The sequence below is a fragment of the Gobius niger genome (assembly GCF_951799975.1).
Source record: "Gobius niger genome assembly, chromosome: 1".
Taxonomy (NCBI): Eukaryota; Metazoa; Chordata; class Actinopteri; order Gobiiformes; family Gobiidae; genus Gobius; species Gobius niger.
Window position 1 is genome coordinate 2,265,853 of NC_136852.1, and position 23,006 is coordinate 2,288,858.

At 43.1% G+C, this 23,006-nt stretch overlaps 1 protein-coding gene across 1 annotated transcript in view; it reads right to left on the reverse strand.

Annotated features, from left to right (window-relative positions):
• LOC306979360 (interferon-induced protein 44-like) overlaps positions 1–23,006 on the reverse strand; it is a gene marked incomplete at its 3' end in the record, with an annotated part of 91,108 nt that overhangs the window by 2,447 nt on the left and 65,655 nt on the right. The window lies entirely within an intron of this gene.

The window sequence follows — 23,006 nt, forward strand, 5'->3', positions numbered from 1 at the left end:
CTTATAGAGACAGTCGTACCTTATAGAGACACTCGTACCTTATAGAGACACTCGTACCTTATAGAGACGCTCGTACCTTATAGAGACACTTGTACCTTATAGAGACGCTCGTACCTTATAGAGACGCTCGTACCTTATAGAGACACTTGTACCTTATAGAGACACTTGTACCTTATAGAGACACTCGTACCTTATAGAGACGCTCGTACCTTATAGAGACACTTGTACCTTATAGAGACAGTCGTACCTTATAGAGACACTCGTACCTTATAGAGACACTCGTACCTTATAGAGACGCTCGTACCTTATAGAGACACTTGTACCTTATAGAGACACACGTACCTTATGGAGACACTTGTACCTTATAGAGACACTCGTACCTTATAGAGACACTCGTACCTTATAGAGACACTCGTACCTTATGGAGACACTTGTACCTTATAGAGACACTCGTACCTTATAGAGACACTCGTACCTTATAGAGACGCTCGTACCTTATTGAGACGCTCGTACCTTATAGAGACACTCGTACCTTATAGAGACACTCGTACCTTATAGAGACACTCGTACCTTATAGAGACACTCGTACCTTATAGAGACACTCGTACCTTATAGAGACGCTCGTACCTTATTGAGACGCTCGTACCTTATAGAGACACTCGTACCTTATAGAGACACTCGTACCTTATAGAGACACTCGTACCTTATGGAGACACTCGTACCTTATAGAGACACTCGTACCTTATAGAGACACTCGTACCTTATAGAGACATTCGTACCTTATAGAGACACTCGTACCTTATAGAGACACTCGTACCTTATAGAGACACTCGTACCTTATAGAGACGCTCGTACCTTATAGAGACACTCGTACCTTATAGAGACACTCGTACCTTATAGAGACACTCGTACCTTATAGAGACACTCGTACCTTATGGAGACACTCGTACCTTATGGAGACACTCGTACCTTATAGAGACACTCGTACCTTATAGAGACACTCGTACCTTATAGAGACACTCGTACCTTATAGAGACACTCGTACCTTATGGAGACACTCGTACCTTATGGAGACACTCGTACCTTATGGAGACACTCGTACCTTATAGAGACGCTCGTACCTTATGGAGACACTCGTACCTTATAGAGACACTCGTACCTTATGGAGACACTCGTACCTTATGGAGACACTCATACCTTATGGAGACACTCGTACCTTATGGAGACACTCGTACCTTATGGAGACGCTCGTACCTTATGGAGACACTCATACCTTATGGAGACACTCGTACCTTATGGAGACACTCGTACCTTATGGAGACACTCGTACCTTATAGAGACACTCGTACCTTATAGAGACACTCGTACCTTATAGAGACACTCGTACCTTATGGAGACACTCGTACCTTATGGAGACACTCGTACCTTATAGAGACACTCGTACCTTATAGAGACACTCGTACCTTATAGAGACACTCGTACCTTATAGAGACACTCGTACCTTATTGAGACGCTCGTACCTTATAGAGACACTCGTACCTTATAGAGACACTCGTACCTTATAGAGACACTCGTACCTTATAGAGACACTCGTACCTTATGGAGACACTCGTACCTTATGGAGACACTCGTACCTTATAGAGACACTCGTACCTTATAGAGACACTCGTACCTTATAGAGACACTCGTACCTTATAGAGACACTCGTACCTTATAGAGACGCTCGTACCTTATGGAGACACTCGTACCTTATGGAGACACTCGTACCTTATGGAGACACTCGTACCTTATAGAGACACTCGTACCTTATAGAGACACTCGTACCTTATAGAGACACTCGTACCTTATAGAGACACTCGTACCTTATGGAGACACTCGTACCTTATAGAGACACTCGTACCTTATAGAGACACTCGTACCTTATAGAGACACTCGTACCTTATAGAGACATTCGTACCTTATAGAGACACTCGTACCTTATAGAGACACTCGTACCTTATAACCATCCTTCACGTGTCCTTCCAACAGCTGTTTAATGTCCTCAGGCAGATACTGAATGGGCCCAGGCTCCAGACCCATGGTGTCGGTGAACACAAACGGGAAATATTCCTGTCCATCGACTTTGAAGATCTTGTGAGTCTGTAACTGAATCAGAGAGAGTGAACTGGCTACAGTTTAACCAACCTCTGTTTTGACAAATTACTGAAATGTGTAACCGTTACACATTTTAGTAATTTGTCCAAACAGAGGTTGAAGCCGAGTACAGAACAGAACGAGCAGAATCCGATGGTGAGTGTCTGCTGTTATGTTTCTCTCCACATATAAACTTCTTCTTCTTCTAATGACCTGACTCTCTGACCAGAGAAAGCTCTGGCACACTACTGTTTTAGACTAACTCTAACCCACTTTGTATGAAAACAAAATACCTTCCTCGTACAACTTTTGCCTCCGGCAACCATGGCGTTGGTTCCAGTGAAGTTGGCGGCCTGACCTCGGAGGGCAGTTTGAATGGAGTTGATGAAGCTGGACTTTCCTGCTCCGACTGGACCGTACAGAAGGATCCTCAGATGACTCACTCCTTCTGGAGGTTTATAGGCATTTATACGTATAAGAAGATCATCTTTGCTCCTGTAGAGGAGGAAAGATGCAATTATTATTATTTTTTTTATAATTCTCCCAAAAGCGAGAATTCACAAAACGTAAATTGGCCAGTGATGTGGCCCAGGACGTCACTGTACACCAGTATTATTGCTTAACCTGCTTGTTAAATATGGCCTCTGGAATGGGGTGATGTCACCTGAAACACAGCAATAGCCTTTTAAGTGTGTCTTTACATCTTTGAACAGGATGGTAATCAACCCAAGGTGCTACAGAGCCTCAGAGAAACCCTTAACATTCAGATGTTATCTTTAACATGGTTAATGCGGCCGTTACAGTCGTTCACAAAGTTTGATCAATGAGCTGAAGTTAGACTGACAATAAAGTCAGACTCTGATCCTCTGGCTCTGAACAGAAATCGGAGGTTATTATTGTGCGCGTTTGATACAGCGGCGTAAAGCTAAAGAATAGACTTAGTCCTCCAGCAGTGAAAGTCTGGACGAGGAAATTACGCACAACAGCGGAAAGAAGTTGACTTAAGTCATGAGTGTGTTGCCCTTCTGTCAAGTCGTGGGCATTCTTCTGATAATCAGCTCAACGGGTCCATTTGGACCGTGGTGCTGCTGTCCGAGGACAACCCGCCGTCACAACATCGCGAGTGCACGAGGTCTGACTGCCGTGCGTGTGCGCGCATCCACGCAGGACGATAAGATAAGATAAGATAAGATAAAGGGACGGGGGTGGACATTTCTTTGTAATAACTCATAATCTCAGAATATCAAATGTGGAGACTAGCGAGGCTAGTGTTCTAATAAAAGGACAAAAAGGTGGGAAACTGCACCCCCATGAGGCGGGCTGAGCAGTCTGTCTCTTGGTGTGATGTACTAGTTCTTCTTTTGAACAGAAAGGAGGAGTGTATGGCTGGAAGGCAAACTCTACAGTGGTCCATGAAGAATTAGCAGGTCGTAGTGAATGTCTTGAAATAGGCCTCTGTCTCTTTAAGAACCTCTGAGCCTTTCCGACACGCCCCCTCCACACGCTGTCTGTGGCATCAGTGGGGAGGGGGTTCTGCTGAGGAGCAGTGGTTGGTTACTCGGCTGGTGATGAAAGCTCGGAGGCGTCTCCAGGAGGTGGGGGCGTTCCTAGGAGGACTCAGGCAAACCTATCCCTAAAATGGCCGCCATCAGAGTTTTTACAGATTACTCAGAAATAAGTGAATGTGCCAAGGCAACACTTCAGCCATGTTTTTAATGAGGGAGTGACAGAATAACATGATGGAAAGCTTGAAAAAGTCCATTTTGCATAATACCCCCTCTTTAGCCTTTAATCTGCATCATGTGTTCAGCCCATTATGTCATGCATAGAAATACATATGGGTAGAATGATTATTATGACCAAGACATTTATTTTGAATCGAAAAATAATAAAATGTGTAACATTGTCCATATAAATCACAGGCATCAAAGGAAATGCTTTACTGCAGTTTATTTCAGTTTATTTATGATTTAACGATGATAAGACATACTACTGGATATGACGTAGCTGACCCTTCAGCCAATCAGAGCGCAGGCTCACCTGCCCAAACGCCCTCTGTCTGACACACGTGTTTTCATTGGACGGAGCGAGTGTTCGTCAAATCTAGTTCAAAAACCCGCGAGCTAAACACAGCTGTGATGTTTTATATATTTTTATTTTAAATGAGGAAACTGCGGAGAAATGATTGACATCAGTTTCATCAGGACATTTGGAGCAGGTTCTCCAGAGGAACTCTGACAGAGACGCAGGACTTTGTGGAGAACAGCAGCGGAGCCGAGGCCCGACTTTGCCGGGATGACGAGAGGTGTTTCCCCGCATCAAACGCACTGGAACCCGGCGCGGATCTGAGGCTCGCCGCGGTCACCGGACGTACGGGCGACACGGAGTCTGAGACACAAGGACGTTTGAGGACAGAGATGGAAGTGACAGGAGAGATATGGAGCTGGAGACGCATCTGGAGGAGAAGAAGGACTCACAAAGACATCAGTGGTGAGGAGTGCTTTGGTGTCGCTGTTGTTGTGAATAAAAAGGCGATAACCGAGCCTACACATATAATATAATATAGTATGGTATAATATAATATAATATAATATAATATAATAAGAAAGTTTGGGCATCTCTGCTGAGACTGCTGCCCCCGCGACCCGGCCCCGGATAAAGCGGAAGAAAATGGATGGATGGATGGATAATATAATATAATATAATATAATATAATATAATATACTATAGTACAATACAATACAATACACTTTACACTATAATATGAGAGCGGTAAATTGTGGCTGCTGTGGTTGGGAAGGTGTGATGCGTAATAGCGCGCTTGGAGAGCCTTTGGCACAGCTGGACGTTCAGTTCCTCCACAGGTGTGTCAGGGCTGAAGACCTGGAGCTGATATTGGCCCTCATATGTTACATGTGGGGCTAACTTTGCAAGTTTGTGATTAATTTCTTTGCGTTTGACTTTTGGACTCGTCGTCACAGATGGTCAGATACACTACGTAAAATAAAGTGGTTTCTGAATTGGGTTAAATGTAATGTACATCCCCTCAATGGGAGCTTGGGGGCGCTGTTTTAGTAGACGTCTTAAATGGTCGTAATTCAGGGATAAAACAAACGACCACTTGTGTCGTTTTCTATTGGAGGACAGTCTCCATAAAACTGGGCATTCAACAAAACATAGCCGACTTTGAATGGCATTATGGATGATAATGCACTGTATAGATCCATCTCTGAAATCACCCATATATGGTAATGTTTTAAAGCAGCTGAGGGGGAAAACAAGGGATAAAAATCAAAACTTTCTCCAAAGTGGTCCAACAGCCCATAAATATATGAATAACAGAGAATGCTAGCATGACATTTACAGACTCCTCCTACCCAGCTCTGAAGTAGCATGTTCCTAAAAAGGGCAAAAGGACAGGATCTTCCCTGTAGGAGTTCTAATGCTAAAACGGCATTAGCTGTAATGCTAACGGCCTGTCAGTCAAAGTCCGGCCCTCATTAGTATACAAGATTTCTAAAATGTTCCTTACAAAACCCAGCCTGGTTTCTTTCATTGTAGAGCAATGTTTTCTAATGCAAAACTAGCTTGTTCTGCCGCCCACATATGGAGGTACTATAGCAATGGAGGGCAATGGCGACACCCAGCGTCGTCATCATGAAACTCTCCTACAAGTGGCCATTGTTCCTTCCCCCTCGGCGAGGCCACGTCCCCTTCCATGACACGATGCCGTTTGTATCTATGCTGTAGTCCAACAATGTAGGAAATAAACGTGAGCTCTCTAACACGACCCACCTGCACATGAAGTTTGCCATATATTTGAGGTACTCGACCAGCCCCGGGGCGCGCATCACGCTTTAAAGTCGTCTTTGACACGTGTAAAGTCTCTATTGGGTTCCATGTATTATTGAATCACCTGGAGTTGCCCCTAGCCACTAGGGGGTGGTATCGCCCCCCTGCCATGAGGACCAAAGTGAAGAGCTTCCGTCGCCCCTTGGTTTTACCATGTAAGCAACGGGGCTGAAAATCCCCATCCGTAACATAAACATAATAATACATTAAACAAAAGTAAGTATACTATTACTCACCCCCGACCTTTCGGCCTCCACGGCTCGTCAAAAACTCCAGACACATCTTAGGAGAAAACAAGCAACATATAAACTTAGTTATGGGCTCAATGCTGGGACAATGAAAGAGGCAGATTTTAAAGGTCCTATATCATGCAAAATCGACTTTTTGGAGCTTTTAGCCATGTTGTTTTGCTATTTCCTGATCAAAAACACCCCCAGAGTGGTTTGTGGCTTCATTCACGCAGCTCTCAGTAATCCTCCTGAATCCTGCTCTCTGAGGCTCCGCCCTCTCCTGGTGAACGACTGACCTGCTCAGTTGTGTCGTCACAGCGGAACGGAAGTGCTCGACGTCTGTAATGTAATGTCTTACTTCTATGCTTACGGCCTGATTTTAATTTGTAAAACAGCGTTTTCATTATTTCTGTCGTAAGAGAGATGAAAGAGAGAAAAAAATAAAAAATAAAAAATAAAAAGGATGTGCCCGAGGTGCTTCCAGGTCAGCTGTGGCCAAAACAAACAAACCCTGAGCTTCTGAACAGACGTCATGTTTGCGCTGCAGCTGAAGATGGAGCTCGTTATAACTGGACACACCTGTTCTTTATTCTTAACTAACGATAATGTCACGGAGAAAAAGAAGCGCGTTTGGCTACGGTGTTTATTCAACCTTTTTCAGGAAGAGGCCACTCAGCTGTTTTTTTCTCCGGGATTCGGCGACTTTCACCAAAATATTGTTTTTCTGTGACTGTTACTGACGGATGTTTGTGAACCTTCGCCAGAATCAAAGTGGATTAACTTTTATAACCAACGCGAGTCCCATAATGTAAACAGCGATGGACCAGAGGGTGAGTCAGTCCAAACGCGGGTTAGCTTGTGTGTTAGCATATTAGCATGTGTGTTAGCATATTAGCATGTGTGTTAGCATATTAGCATGTGTGTTAGCATATTAGCATGTGTGTTAGCCATTTATGAAGCTGTGTTGCAGATGTCAACTCCGTATAACTGCATCGTGAAGTATCTTCACTTATTGTTTATTTATATTACGGTAAAGTATGTGCGGAGAGAGGGGGCGGAGTTAACTGAATCGAAGCGTTTTGTCTTCCGGGTTTGAAAAATACCTCCAGAAAACACTTATATATTTATCACAAAAATGAGTGCTCCATAGTGGTAGAGGTACAATATATCATATAGCCATTTGGAATGGCTAAAATAGCATGACATAGATCCTTTAAGGGGAAGGTTCTTACCTGCAGGTTCTACAACAGCTTCTGCAAACAAACAGAAAAAGAGAAGCGTTCATAGCGAAATAATGGAGAGGTTAATGGATGTTGACTGTTCTGAAAGACTAGATAAAAGTCAATAAATCAAACCCTAAATATAGTCTACTCAAAATGTAAATGTGTTTAGAGCTGTAATGTGTCTCACACAGGGGTTAAAGTTGGCCAGAACAGTCAGGTATAGTTACAGAACCTCAGATCATGACAATAAATCTATTGCCTCACCAAATAAACAGTATATGTATATGAGGCTTCTTATTAATTTGCTGAAACTGCTGGATAGAAGTCTACTCAGAGGAGATTGGAGAAATAATCACATTAAAAGTGCAGCTGTCCTCATGCACATGACTCACAGAGGGAAGAAGCTTCAGGTTAAATGTTCCTCCTCAACATCAGCATTTAACACAAAACTAATCCATAAATGTAGACAACACTTCTCACATTTTATTTTTATCTCTGCAACACTACAAAGTATAAGATTAAAAGAAAACGTAAATCTCTATATCTGCCTGGTCTTTGGGTGTGCGCTCAGTCACGCAAAACGACCAAAGATGTTGTTAGCATTTTGCCTCTTCCAGTGTATTCCTTCAGCTCCAAACGGGGGCGCTCTTCCACGAGCACAAAGACCAGACAGGTATGTATGAACTCGTCTACGCTCAGGTAAGAACAGATCTCAGTGTGGAAAAACTGTGCCCTGTTCCTTTAACCTAAAAAGATTACTAATGCTCATTAATACTTAATGACGACACCTTAATATAAAGCGATACCAAAACAACGTTTTTTTTGTCATAACTGACCCCTAAGTCACAGATGTTTTGTCTGATGAAGTTACCTTTTATTTGTGGAGTAAAAAGTAACTTAGAGTGATGTTTCGCTCCACACACAGTGCACCTATACATGACCTGATGCAGATCTTTTTACACATTTCCTCTTCATTAGCCCGATGGAAAAGCAACAAAAAACCCCAAACCCTCCCCCTCAGGAAGAAGGCTTCAGTCCATCCAGACCAGACCAGAACTGAACTGAAGGAGTGGCCATTAACAGGTTTAAGCTCCAGCTCTGTTCATTGTGAAAGTGCTTCTCTTTCTGATCTCCATCACCCTTTGATCCAGCGTTAGTATTTGTTGCTTTCTCGGTTAATGGTGTGTTTCAGTCCATTACATATAAGTGAGGGTTGGAACCCCTGGGAGATCATGATCTCAAGATATAAAAAGAAAAATCAATTGAATTTTATGCAATAATTGAGTGAACTCTTGAGTATAGATTTGTGAATTGAGTTCAAATAACAAAATTAACTATGTAAATCATATGTATTAATAAAACAGATCAAATATGAATTTGTTTTTATGGTGGCGTTCCAGATTGAGTGTATAGTAATTTTCCACCTCCTACAGTCTCCTTTAACCCCGGTCTTACCTCTGCTGGATCTGTTTCCCATGGCAGAAAGTTTCAAACGCCTGAAGAACCCTGCCATCAGCCTCTTTCTGACGGCACGAGTTCGAAGCCCGGTCTGGACTTCCAAACTGTCTTCAGTCAGGATGTGTCGGTGAATTTGATCAAGAATGATGAAGCTGCTCATCACAGCGTATTGTTTTATCGTTGAGCTCACGCCCTGACATGAATCATCCAATAAACGTAGAGCCGGCCCTCTTTAGAGGAGTTTCCTGATCAGACTGAAGGGAGCGGCGTCTGAGGCAGAGGACAGACAGGTCTGACTCTGAGCTCGACTCCTGGTAAGTGCACAACACTTTCACATTTTACTTTTCATGTGTTAATCAACAGGTTAGTAAAAGTCAGTGGCCCTCATTTATCTACATACGAAGACTTAAGACCTATTGTTGTAGTTGCATGATCTATAATACCATTTCTTTAACTCTAGTCAAACTCTTTCTGCGCTGCACAGTCAAAATATTCAGAGAAAAATCACTTTAATCAGAAGCAGTGACTCTGCCAAGACTTGAATGGACAGAATTGAAATAGAGGACGTGGGATTTGACTTGTGCTGCGTTCATGTGAACTGGGGAGATGTGACGTCATCGTCCCCAGTTAGTTTGTGTCTCAGTGTCTCAAAAGCTAAATGTTAGTTTCTTCATTATAAAATATCACATACATTTTCTTTTTGCTCGCATTAATTAATTCTCTCGCAGCTTTTCTCTTGGCCCATGACACTCTTGTAAAAGAGATTCTTAATCTCAATGAGGTTTTTCCTGGTCAAAGGTTTGAATCAATTACTAAGTTGTGTTTCTCTGGGGACGAAACACTAAACTCTAGAAAGTAGCAGAGTTTAACTAGAAAGCTCACTTAGCAATAACTGAACAAACCAGCTGATTCACAAGGTTTGTGTTAAAGAAATTGGACTGGGTTGTCAACACAACATAAACTGATGGAAGACACTCCAGAAAAAGAGCCCAATTTGGATGAAGGAGATAGAGACCCCAGGTCAGACTCCGGCCCCAGCCAAGCTTCAGAACCAGGTAAGACCTGCTTCAGTCTCTCCAGCAGACTCCCGAGTCACAAAAGACACACAAAGCATGCAGTGTCTGTCGCCTCCTATTGGCCAGAGTGCTAACACACAGCCTAGTAAAAAATAGTATATTTTTGGAGGATAAAGACCTTCACATGTTTAAATTGAGCCCACAGTCATTCAGAGCTGTGAGTGTTTACATTAATTAGTACAGATAGAACTCCTCCACTGAAGTAAGTCCACAGTCTCTCACCTCCAGTTCATGTTTTGCAGATGTTTGTTCTGCAGATGGCCCTGGCGAGGCGGCGCAAGGAAACATTATTTATGCACCACATTTAGTAAACAAGGCACCTCAGTGCCCTGATGATGTGACGGCTGAAGAAAAGGTCTGTGTCTCTGCTGTATTTATCATGTGTGAAACTGATGAAGAGTTGGATTGAAGTCATGATTTTGTTTTTCAGAAACAAAGAGAGGATTATCTTGAAACTCTGAGAGAAATTAAAGAGAAGCTTCAAATGGATCCACAGACAATCAGTACAGTACCTTTTCTCACTTTTATTTACTGCTGCTTCTCCGACTTAAAATAAATGTTTAATCACGGATCAGCAAATACCCACAGAGCTCACATTACAGACGACTCTCACTCAGACTCAGAGCATCAGACGTGTGACGACAGACACAACAAGGCAAAGGTTTTCACTATAAACTGACAAACAGCATAACATCATTTAAACAGCAGACTGAGCCTAAGAGCATTTACCCTCAGCACAATGATATGATCATAAGAGAGCAGAAAGCCGTCGTTTACGTCCTGCTGAAGGTTAACAACAGAAGCACAGGCAGATGTGGAACACAGAGTTAACTGTGAAACAATGGTCCCTGTGTGTGTGTGTGTGTGTGTGTGTGTGTGTGTGTGTGTGTGTGTGTGTGTGTGTGTGTGTGTGTGTGTGTGTGTGTGTGTGTGTGTGTGTGTGTGTGTGTGTGTGTGTGTGTGTGTGTGTGTGTGTGTGTGTGTGTGTGTGTGTGTGTGTGTGTGTGTGTGTGTGTGTGTGTGTGTGTGTGTGTGTGTGTGTGTGTGTGTGTGTGTGCTGGAACCATGTGGCACTCACTGTCCTGTTTGGGTTAATATGTGGGATAATATGAACTAATCCTTTTTCTGTTCTTTGTGGCAAAAATCATGATCAGATTCATAAAACTACAACAAATATACACATTATGACATTAGGCGATTAGTTATGATGTAAAATAAACTGTAAAATATTACAAACACAATTTCTTCTTTCACCCAAATGTGAACATATGGAAAACAGTGGAATACAGACAGAACTACTGTAGCTCGTCCATTTTCATTTATCTGTCATAATCAAATAAACCAACAAATAAACAAATAAATAACATAGCTATAGCTACACGCAGACCACGGCAAACAACATTATATCACCTAAAGGTGAACCACTTTTTCCAGCTACACTTACTGTGTTTGGAGTTGGACTTCTGTTCAGCTTCTCTCCTCAGTTTTGGGCTGAGGTCCACCTCCTTTTCTAACTAAATGAACTGACTGAAATACGTCCCAACGTTTATCTCCATTTGACAGAACTATAAACAAGTTGAAGACTTGAACCTGTGACACTGAACTGTGTTGTTGTGACAGTGATCACATGACAATGTTGACCAATCAGGACACACACGTTTCCCACGCTCACAAACAGAGGCCTATCTTTGCTGATCTGAGGTCAGCTTTTCTCCAAAGAGAAATGAAGCAGGAGAGAGAATTATAGGTATAGGTGCAGTGAGTCGCTCTCATGATTCAGTCGTTATGTGTGAACCACCAGTCGTTCTATAATCGCACTAAATCCAGTCTGTTTGTGGACCCCTCATTCTTTATCACATATTTTAAGACTGAAATAATGCTGTAGTGTGTCCTCGGCTTTATTTAACTGTGAATTTCATTGATTTTCTTTTCTGTAACAGCTGCTTTATTTCCACCGGATCATCCTGACTTACATGAGGTTATTAAACTCCTCACAAGCATAAGTGACAAGAGTACATCATTAAAGAAACAGCTCCAGCCTAGAGCAGGTAAAGTCTCTCTGCAGCTCCTCAGCTGAGAGTTAGTCTGAGGAGCTGATGTATTTGTTTCTTTCAGAAAATACCAAATCTTCTAAAGTGAAGGTTTTCTGTGTTGTTGCCGGTAAAACGTTTGGAGCTGAAGCTCAAATCCTGCAGAGGATTAAGGCAGACGAGTGTGAAGCCCCAGGTCTCTGTGACGTGGTGATGGTGTTCTGTCCCATCTGCACTCGAGCGGCTGCAGACGTCACTGAAGCCCTGAGGAAAATACCAGGTACTTCATGATCTTCATAGTTTTATAGTCCTTAAACAAATGAGACTAATAGAGCAGCAAATACAGGGCTGTCCAAAGTGCGGCCCAGGGGCCAAAGGTATATATGGTCTCAACTAATATAGTGGTTTACCCAAAGCATTGTACATCAAAGCACTGCTCACCCATTCACACTTTCATTCATACAGCAATGTACGCAGACACTGGAGGCAAGAAAGGAAGGAAGGAAGGAAGGACTTTACTTGTATAGCGCCTTTCACAGATATGGTCAAAAAGTGTTTTAGATGAGACTATGTTACTTTCACTCTAGTTTCCTCTGGGGGAGACTGACATTCATCCTGGCCTATTGTCAATGTCAATTTTATTTAAAGCACATTTAAAAACAACCATAGTCGACCAAAGTGCTGTACAAGAACAGTAACAATATGTACAATAAACACAATAAAAGTTAAACACAGGTCAGATATAAAGGCACAGGGCCAGATCTTGTGGCGGCGCACGGGGCGGCGCAGGCTCTTGGCGAATTATTTTCCGAGTGGCGTTGCTATATGTGCCATTCGCCTCCGCCACCTGTGAGGGGGCGTCACAAGAGGAGGCGACTGCACTGATGGAAACACGGCTGACATTCACTTCCTGGTTTACATTGCGCTGTCTTGCGTTCTTTCTTAAGCCTTAGGCTCTCACAGGTCAAACTAAAAACTTTATTTACCCCATCGTGAGCTAAACGATGTTCACGTCTCGAGAGAAAAAGAGCTACAGCGTCCGCTGTGGCGCGGATCGGCCGCGCTTGGCGTGAACGCGAAGCAAAACAAAAGCTCATGTTCACCCCACACAACCACACAACCTCCTCCTGGACGCGGAGTCGATCTGGTTGGAGGAAAATGTGTATGTCTCAACCCACTTAAATGCGCCAAGTCTGGAGTGGCAAGATCACAAAGTGCGCCCCGACTGAGCGCAAAATGTCACGCTATCGTCTCCGTTTTGATGCACAAGATCGGGCCCACAAACTGTGTCTGGTCTACATGGAACCGAAGGCAAAAGCAAAAAGATGAGTTTTTAATTTGGTTTTAAACTCCTCTACAGACTAAGCCGAGCACACATGTAGAGGAGGCTGTTCCAAAGTTTAGGGGCCACTGAGAAGGCTCGGTCACCTCTGGACACACAGACAAAAGGAGCTGGTCTGCAGACCTCAGAGCTCTGGAAGGACAGTAGAGCTGGTCTGCAGACCTCAGAGCTCTGGAAGGACAGTAGAGCTGGTCAGACCTCAGAGCTCCTGAAGGACAGTAGAGCTGGTCAGACCTCAGAGCTCTGGAAGGACAGTAGAGCTGGTCAGACCTCAGAGCTCCTGAAGGACAGTAGAGCTGGTCAGACCTCAGAGCTCTGGAAGGACAGTAGAGCTGGTCAGACCTCAGAGCTCCTGAAGGACAGTAGAGCTGGTCCTCTGACCTCAGAGCTCCTGAAGGACAGTAGAGCTTGTCAGACCTCAGAGCTCCTGAAGGACAGTAGAGCTGGTCAGACCTCAGAGCTCTGGAAGGACAGTAGAGCTGGTCAGACCTCAGAGCTCCTGAAGGACAGTAGAGCTGGTCAGACCTCAGAGCTCTGGAAGGACAGTAGAGCTGGTCAGACCTCAGAGCTCCTGAAGGACAGTAGAGCTGGTCCTCTGACCTCAGAGCTCCTGAAGGACAGTAGAGCTTGTCAGACCTCAGAGCTCCTGAAGGACAGTAGAGCTGGTCAGACCTCAGAGCTCTGGAAGGACAGTAGAGCTGGTCCTCTGACCTCAGAGCTCCTGAAGGACAGTAGAGCTGGTCAGACCTCAGGGCTCTGAAGGACAGTAGAGCTGGTCAGACCTCAGGGCTCTGAAGGACAGTAGAGCTGGTCAGACCTCAGAGCTCTGGAAGGACAGTAGAGCTGCAGCAGTTCTGACAGACACTGAGGTGCCAGCGAATTTAGGCATTTAAAAACAATCAGCAGAATCTTAAACTTGATTCAAAAGGGAACTGGTAGCCAACGTAAAGAGGACAGAATGGGAGTGATGTGCTCCCATTTTCTGCACAATGAAAACCTCAAAACTAGCATAGAGACAGAGTTTATGTTCCAAACTACACCATGCACTATAATTATATTGAAACGTGGATAATAAAGCATATGAATCGAAGGTGTAGCAATTCTGACGTGCAAATTACATTCTTAACAGACACAACTAAACTGCACAAAACACGGTAAGACTATAAGGTAAGGCAGAGAATAGTAAGAAAGATATGAAACTAAGAGAACGATTTCAGAGTGAATCTTATACATATATAACATGTTATCAATAAAATACTTAGTGGTCATATAGTTCACCTTTCATTCATTCTGTAAATGCATACGTTTTGTTTTCTATGCATTAACCTGCTAGGACTACAGGTGTAAATTAGCATATCGTGCTGTAAACTGCACTGAGTATCTTTCCTGACTTTGTCCTTGTCAGTGTGTTATTGTGCACTGTCCCCTGTCAAATAAAAGCATACCATAATACCATCAGTGTTGGGTAACGTTACTTTTAAAAGTAACTTGTTGAGTTGCCATGTCTCATGTCCGCCTGAGCCTGAGCAGCTGCTCACGTGTCTGAGAACCAACAATATCACGGTTTATGTATAAAAGCCTGTGATGGAAAGACTTTAGGAGTTTGGTCAAACTAAAGCTGAAACTTTTGTGTTTTTCAGGTGAAGTCGGACGACCTGTGTTTCTGGTGATGATGTATCACACAATAAACAAAGAGTTTTCAGTTTCTTCAGCGGACTGGACACTTAAACATGACAATATAAAGTTATCTGTCAGTGTTCTGTATCATGAGACTGAGAGTGGCCTTCTGAAATGTTCTAGGAACGAAGAAGCCATCAAGAAAATACAACAAGAAATCACAAAACCCTGGTTAAAGACACTTTTTCCTGTAGCCTTGCAAAGTTATTTCGGAAAGCGTTGAAATGTATAATGAACATATCTATCAATAAACACCCCTGAAGATGAAAAAATGAATGCATTGTATTAGGGATTGGCCGAGCAATTTGATCTTGCAAGATCAAATTGCTGCGAGACTTCTCCTCACAGTGTGAAGAAATCTTGTGATATATATGTATTTTTTCATAGGCTGAAATTTAGATCTTGACTTAGTAACAGCTTATAGGGTTTAAGGGAATATTTAGGCAATAGTTATCTAACTGTTTGTACTTAATATGCTGATTGGCACTTAAACAAGAAAGAAAACGTTGATAAGTTTTCATGTTCAGGCGCTGGGTGCGTCAGTGTTTAAACCTGCAGACTTACTTTCTCTTTCATTCTGTACTAAAGTCTTTACCACTGCACAAGGCAGTGAGTTCGGGTCGATCTGTGTCTCTTCCTCCTCCACCTAAAATCAACTTTTAAGCTTCAAATTCTGTCAAAAGGTCCAAATGTATTATAGTCCATGGGCCAAACCCCAAAATCTGGCATATTGGTACCGAAAAGGTGGCAAAGGCTATCGTTGATTTTTAAGTAGGTCCATGTCTGAGGTTTATATTTTTGTATGATATAGCCTTTTCAGAGTTACAGCTTTATCATAGTTTTCAGTTTCAAAAAGTCGCTTTTGACACTGGTCCTTTTTTTGGTTTAGGCCATTTCCAGCCCATTAGATACTGATTTACACATTGTATTTGGTATCATTGTAAAGAAGACATGTTCATGTTTCATTTGAGCCCAAATGTACTACGCTGTGACTATTACCGTGGTAACCATAGCTCCTCAAACTCAAACCTGAGGATGTTTTTTCAACATTTTCATAAAAACAGTTTTACTATGTTTAACACGGTTTCTTCAAGGAACATCACAGAGACAAATGTTTGATACTGGGGAACTCTCTAGACTCTGAGGATTCAGGAAATGTATAACATGTCAGTACTTTCTCAGCTTAAGGCCTCACAGTGAGCCACGAAGTAAAAGAATGTCCACCTCACATGAGCCTCTCCCATTGAAACAAGCCTATATCTGCCATTCTAAGGTTGGAACAGCTGGTGAGACTTTCTGTCCAGGACAGGCCAATGCAACTTGAAATTACATTTATAAAATATACAATTATTCTGTATTATATAAATCATTTTACATTGGTAATTGGTAAATAAATAAAGTTTCTAGCGATATAACATTGCAGACACCATTGTCTTTTGCTTCTAGAGAGTTGTGCCGTTGAATGGCCCTGGGGACAAAGACAAAAGGGGGTTTACTAAAAGCTAGGTTAGAAGTACCAAGGTGTTCTACCGTACTCGAACTGGATTCTACAGAAAATTGACTCAGGGGACATGAAACAAAAAGAAGAACATGCAAATTCTACACAGAAAGGTCCCACATGGCCTGGGATATCAGGAACTTCTTGCTGTGAGGTGACAGCTAGACATTCAGTCACTCTTGAATCCCCTTGTACAAAAACCATTATGCTGATAGAAAAGGGCGAAGGGAATACCTTTATGTCCAAGAAGTTGTGGAAATTGTAAAAAAAAAATGTCCTGCATAACTCCTGCAGCTGAGGGAGATCTGGCAGAGCTGTCTCCCAGAGACACGAACTGTAGTTGGTTTGACAGTTGGTTATCCAAGAACCAAGCTTTTCCTTCAACAGTTGACAATAGCGACCCGTGGCCAATGGCAATGTTTTGTTTTCTTCCAACCAGACTCTGCGACCATGAAGGGGCGAGGGAGAAAGGTGGTGTAAGAGTGGGGGTGAACTACGGCTGAGTACAGACTGGAACCACAGCGGGACCGGCTTCACATCTTATTCTCTCAGACACGGACAGTGGTTAACTCAAGTTTTTAGTTTGACCTGATAGAGCTTGTAGAAGCCCATAACACTAAAGGAAGAACATGAGGCAGCACGATGTTACCTAGGAAAAGAATGTGGGTCTTGTCTTGTTTGGAGCAGCACTGTCCTTGCGCCAGGTGTAAGATCTGGCCCAAATAGTGTTGAATGTGCAGGAGAGATTGCAGGCCCTCAGTGGTTAGTCTTAGTGCTTAGCGTTCTCTTACCTCTCAGCATGAAGCTCAATTTAGGTGTTTTTGTGTGGAGTTTACATCCTCTGTCTGTGTCAGGACAGATTTTCTTTGGGTGCTTTGGTTTCTTCCATTAATATAAAAGATGCTGGTGTTGAGATAAAATGTGCACAAGAGGCAATAAGAGATAATCCCAATGGTTTCAGAGGTGGAGCCTGCTGAGCTTCTGAGAGACAGTTTTCTAGTTGCATTTGACAGGGCTCGATATAACTATTGTCTGCCTGAGGTGATGCTGAGCCTGCAGACAGAGGTTGCACATTCCAGGATGACAACTCAATAAGTGCCAAAGATTTGTTCCCAGCATTCTGAAGAGCATGAAGAATAATTCAGGACATGGGCACAACTCTACATTTAAACCTATACAATCATCAACAGGTTTGTTACCTGCTACATTTTGAAAGCAGGATGACACAAGTGCTGCCATAGCCCAAAAGAATGAACATAAACTGACCTCTGGTGAGTGTGCCTGACTAAAACATCAGGAACAGACCTCACAAGGGTGGCCTGAAGGCCATATATTTCCTCATGTCCCCAGTGGTTACAGCCTTGCTGCACAGTGGAGTGTGGCATGTGCCGTAGAACACCACAATTGTCGCTTCAGTCTTGAACTTTGTACTTGGCATGCCATGGATTTACTGTGTTACTGTACCGATTGGCATCGGCAGGTCTGGGGTCTTAGAGGAGGCATGCTTTAAGTGGTCAAGTTAAAATATCTTGAGATCTAGTTCCTAAGTGAGGGCAGAAAGGATAGAATATGAGTATAAGGAGTACTCTTCACATGAGACAAGTCGCCCAAAGGTATTCATTCAGTCCACACTTGGTAAGATAATTAACCCATGGTCAGGTCATGGAGACAGCAGCAAAGCAGAGATTTCCAGACATCCCTCCCCACTTCCTCCAGCTTTTGTGAAGCGATCCCGAAGCTTCCCAGGCCACATAGAGACAGTGTGTAAGAGAGGGGGGGGGCTATGGAGGTGTTTGCAGTGGAATGAAATTAAACCAGAAAAATAGCTACTGTAACGAAAAGGGGGTGAAATGACCGGGTGACAGCACACTGTTTACCTAGAAGGACAGAGAAGTGGCCAGGTGCACTAAAATTTATTACAGAATGATTAAAAACAGTAAAAATGCCCACAGGTAAAAACGTTATGCTAAAAGTCCATTAAAAACAAGGTGGGCTAAAAGAAGATAAAACTGCGCTAAAAGGGTACCGTCCACAGTAAAGTGCTTATGGTCCTCCTGCTCCGCTCAGCCCAGGGAGTGGATCCTCTGGTCACACGCACCGGGTCACCTGTAAATGCAAAGCATACGCCAGCACGGGGGTCCGAGACAATAAGGCCTTAGGCTACGCTGGTGGAGTGTCGCTACAATACTTACACACCAGGCAGAGTTATCCTCTGCCCCTGCGTGTGTTCAACGTCACAACACTCCTTCACTAGTCTCGATCCCTCCCGGCCGGCTCCCGTCCTCCGCACGCTGAGACACCTACGCGGAAACAACTAGCGGCAGTCAAAAGTTCTAACCAATCGTATTCTCCAGCTAGCTTTATCCGACAAGTGCTACTACGTTCCCAAAGGGTACTCACACTGGAGGCCCCTGCGTGTACGTCGCTTCGTAACACTTGCGGTCCCAGCGTGCTCGTGGTCCCCGATGCGTGTGCCGTCCTGCTCTCCAACTGGTGGTGGCACTGCAGCCTTTCTGCTCCTGCTCGTGCGTCCTGCTTTCGTTTCTCTCTTCATGTCTTCCCACGCCGTGATTGCGGCGGCCGCAGCGGCCCATGCGGCCCATGCGGCCCATGCGGCCCATGCGGCCCATGCGGCCGCGTCGCTCCTTTCGTTTCTCTCTGTGTCCTTCTCGTTCCACCGTGCGCTTTTTGTTTGTCCTCCGTTCCCGCCAGACACAGGTGCCGTGATTGTTGCCTCTCGGGGATTGGGGTGAAGTCATGTGATAAAACCAGGTGGTAAAAGCATGTGACGAGGGCGGGTCCTTAAAACTATAGATAAAGTTAAAATGCACTGCAAAGATAAAACAATATAAAAACACACTAAAAACACAGCACACAATAAAAACAAAATAAAATCCCAAGTCACTTGCTGGATCACAAGTGTGTCCCCGAGCCAACTGAGATGGCTCCCCCCGATGGGAAGAAGCAGCGGCTCTATTCCAAGCTCCTCTTTCGGCTGCCTGTATCTGCGATCTTGTCCTTTCGGTCATTACCCAGATCTTATGACCATAGGTGAGGGTAGAACATTGATCAATCAGTAAATCAGCTCCCTCTTCACCACAACAGTCCGATACACCGATCACTGCCGATGTTGCACTGATCTGTCTATCGATCTCACGCTCCATCCGTCCCTCAATCGTGAACACAACACTGAGATACTTGAACTTGAGGCAAGGCCTCTCCACCGACCTGTAGACGGGAAGCCACCCATGGCCTCGGATTTGGAAGTGCTGATACTCATCCCGCTTCACAGTCGGCTGCAAACCGCCCCAGGGCAGCTGAAGGTCCTGATTTGATGAAGCCAACAGAACAACACCTGAGATCCTGGGTTCCCAAACCGGACACCCTCCGGTTCCTGGCTGTGTCTTTAAGTTCTGTCCATAATACTTATAAGTAAACATTTGTTATTCATTTATACTGCATATTTCATGTGCACAGACTCAATATGCCTGGGAAGAAAATAAATAAATTACACACCATAAAATAAATAAAATAAACTCAAATACGTTAATACAGCATATACACACACAAAAACAATTCACTTAAAATAACTTTAGAAAAGCTGGAGAAATTGTTTAATCAAACAAAAATATAGACTGTTTTGCGTAGTTTTGTGTTGACTCCTCATGTCCTGGTTTTAACACCTCACACCTCACCATCTTTATACTACTATATTTGATTTATTAGTAGTGAAATAAAACAACTTTACTGAAATGACCTTACAAAATGATTTACTTAATTTACTAATCAGTAAAAAAGGGTGTTGTTCAAACGTGTGGTTTATGGCAAATTCAGCTTCAGAAAAACTTTCTACAGCAAATACATTAACAACTAAGTTAGTATCTAGTGTAAAATATGGTATTTTTGGTATAACCATGTGGTTTCTACAAAGACAAACCTTTGGAATTATCTTGGATTATTGAGACATTTTAGACAAATGTACAGGACTACTATATACGTATAGTAGTGAAAGAAACAGAATGGCATTGTGTGTATGGCATAGTATATGATAAATAGCTATCTATTATAGAAAACGCTATCTCAATGGCCGCCTGGGCGCCGCCATGTTTATTTCCCATACCGACTTTGAAGCTAAGCAGGGACGGGCCTGGTTAGGACTGGGATGGGAGACCGTTTGGGAACACCAGGAAGCCTGGCGACAATACTGAGTGTGTGCGTGGTTGGTGCTGCCGTGCGTGTGCGCGCATCCAAACAGGGCAGTGTTTGCGTATGTGTGTGTGTGCGTGTGCGTGTGCGTGTGCGTGTGTGTGTGCGCGCGCGCGTGTGTGTGTGTGTGTGTGTGTGCGCGCATCCAACCAGGGCGATGTGAGTCATCGTCACTCACCGCTAACCTGCTGCTGCAGACGCTCCGCACAGGTACAGTTACATCCTCCATGACATCTGCGTGTCTTTGTTTAAGTCTCTCCTGCAGTGACCGAGGCTGTGGTTCATTTTACATCCAGGGCTGCGTAATGTTAGAGACGCAGACAAATGCGTAACATCCAATCCTGCCCATATACGTCTCCAAAGCTTTGTCTCCGAAAAAACAGTACACGCTAAACATTGCCCAAAACCTGCTCAAACACGAGCCTCTAATCAAACGCGCTGCTCCGACTGATTTATCCTCCGTGTGAGTAAAAGCGAAAATGAAACTACCACTTAACGAGCGCATGGCCTGCACTGCGTAGTTTTTTTTCTTTTTTTTTACTTTGCTGCTGTACCATTTGTTTTCTATTTTGCTTTCACGTATTGTGAGCCCAGAGGTACATTTTATTCTAAAGCAGCTTTGAAAGCATTGCCAATTTTATTGTAAGGTTATAAATACTGTCTAATAACGATCATTAGGCTATTTCAGTTCAAAACCTACTCATTATTTTTTTTATTGTAAACTACCGTGATGCACCAAACCACGGGTCCTGCACCGTGAACTAAACCGTTAGAGCTGAACCCCTAATATTTATCCATAATTATCCCACTGTCTCTTGAATTCTATTCCCTGAGTTTAGCGAAAATATTGTCGATGTAGTTTATAAGAAAGGAGTACGGGTGCATCAAACACTCCCATTGCAGATTGTTTGAAATTATTTTTAGCATTCATTATTTTAAACATTTGTAGTGGCCATAGTTTTTGGAATGGGTTGGGAACCACTGGTCTACAGCTGAACTGTGTGACGGGTTGGACATTTCTTTGTAATCACTGATAATCTCAGAATATCAAATGTGGAGACTAGCGAGGTCCTGTATGTAAATCACTTTATAAACCACTTGCTCTCTGATGTAAACCTGCACTGCTAATATTGCACTGCTTATTTACTGTTTATACATTTGTACCCACAAAGTCCTTGTCGTTGTACATAAGAAACCACTCAAGTCGCATAGGTGAGGTTTTTGGACAGTTTTATTTTCCATCTGAGATTAAAACATCTGCACAAAGTTACAAACATTGGCAAAAATTCACTCACAATGAACATTTATATAAACATCTCAGACATGAACATGTTCTAAACATTTACAGAATTCAAAAGTATCAAAATTATAAGGATTTAAGTTAAAGGGGCTAGATGCAAGTTCGCCATTTTATACTCACTTTTTCATCTCAATTTTGCCACTATTTCGTAGTCTGTGTAGGCTCTCAGTCGTACAGGAGTTGTCCATCTTCAATGAAGGGTTTTGAGTCGTCCATGTCACTTTTTGTCACATTCTTGTCGCGTTTTTGCTGCTCTTTTTGTGGCTTTTTTAAAAATTGTTTTTTGTCTCATTTTTGCCACTTTTCTTGTTGTGTTTTTGTCACTTTCTTGCTTTTTCGTTTCTCTCTTGTTGATTTTTTGGTGGCTTTTTTATCGCATTTTTCTCACACTGCTGCCACCTCTGGTCATACGTGTAACTGCAGCTTCTATATTAAGCTGGTGCGTGACGGCGCTTCAGACCCGAAGTAACAACTTTTCTGAGAGACAAGATTTTAGCGGCAGGAACAGGTCTGAGCTCATTCTACACATGAGGACATGGAGGAACATGTAGGGGAGGAGAATACAGAATTTGAACATTTTTAAACTCCCGATAGTCCCTTTAACAAACAATACATTTTTATACATGTTTTACATCTATGTCTGTCTTTGTATTACTCTGAAGACCAACAAAAAACTACATTGTGGCTTTTTTTTTTCATTTCTGTCGATTGTTGGACAAAGGTTTGGTCATAGATAGAGCAGCTGTAAGGTTTCTCCGCAGTGTGTTCTTCTGTGTTACCTAAATAACTTTTTTGGGTGAAGGCTTCTAATGCACATTTATTCTGCGCCCTGTGTCTCTGAGAGCTGAGTGTAACAAGTGAATTTCTCCTTTGTGAGATAAATAAAGCGTATCTTTTGTTCCAGCGCTGACATGTCTCTGGACACTGTTGAACTTGTCTTAGTTTCAGTGTTTGCTCAGCTTTTTGCCCAAACACATTGAT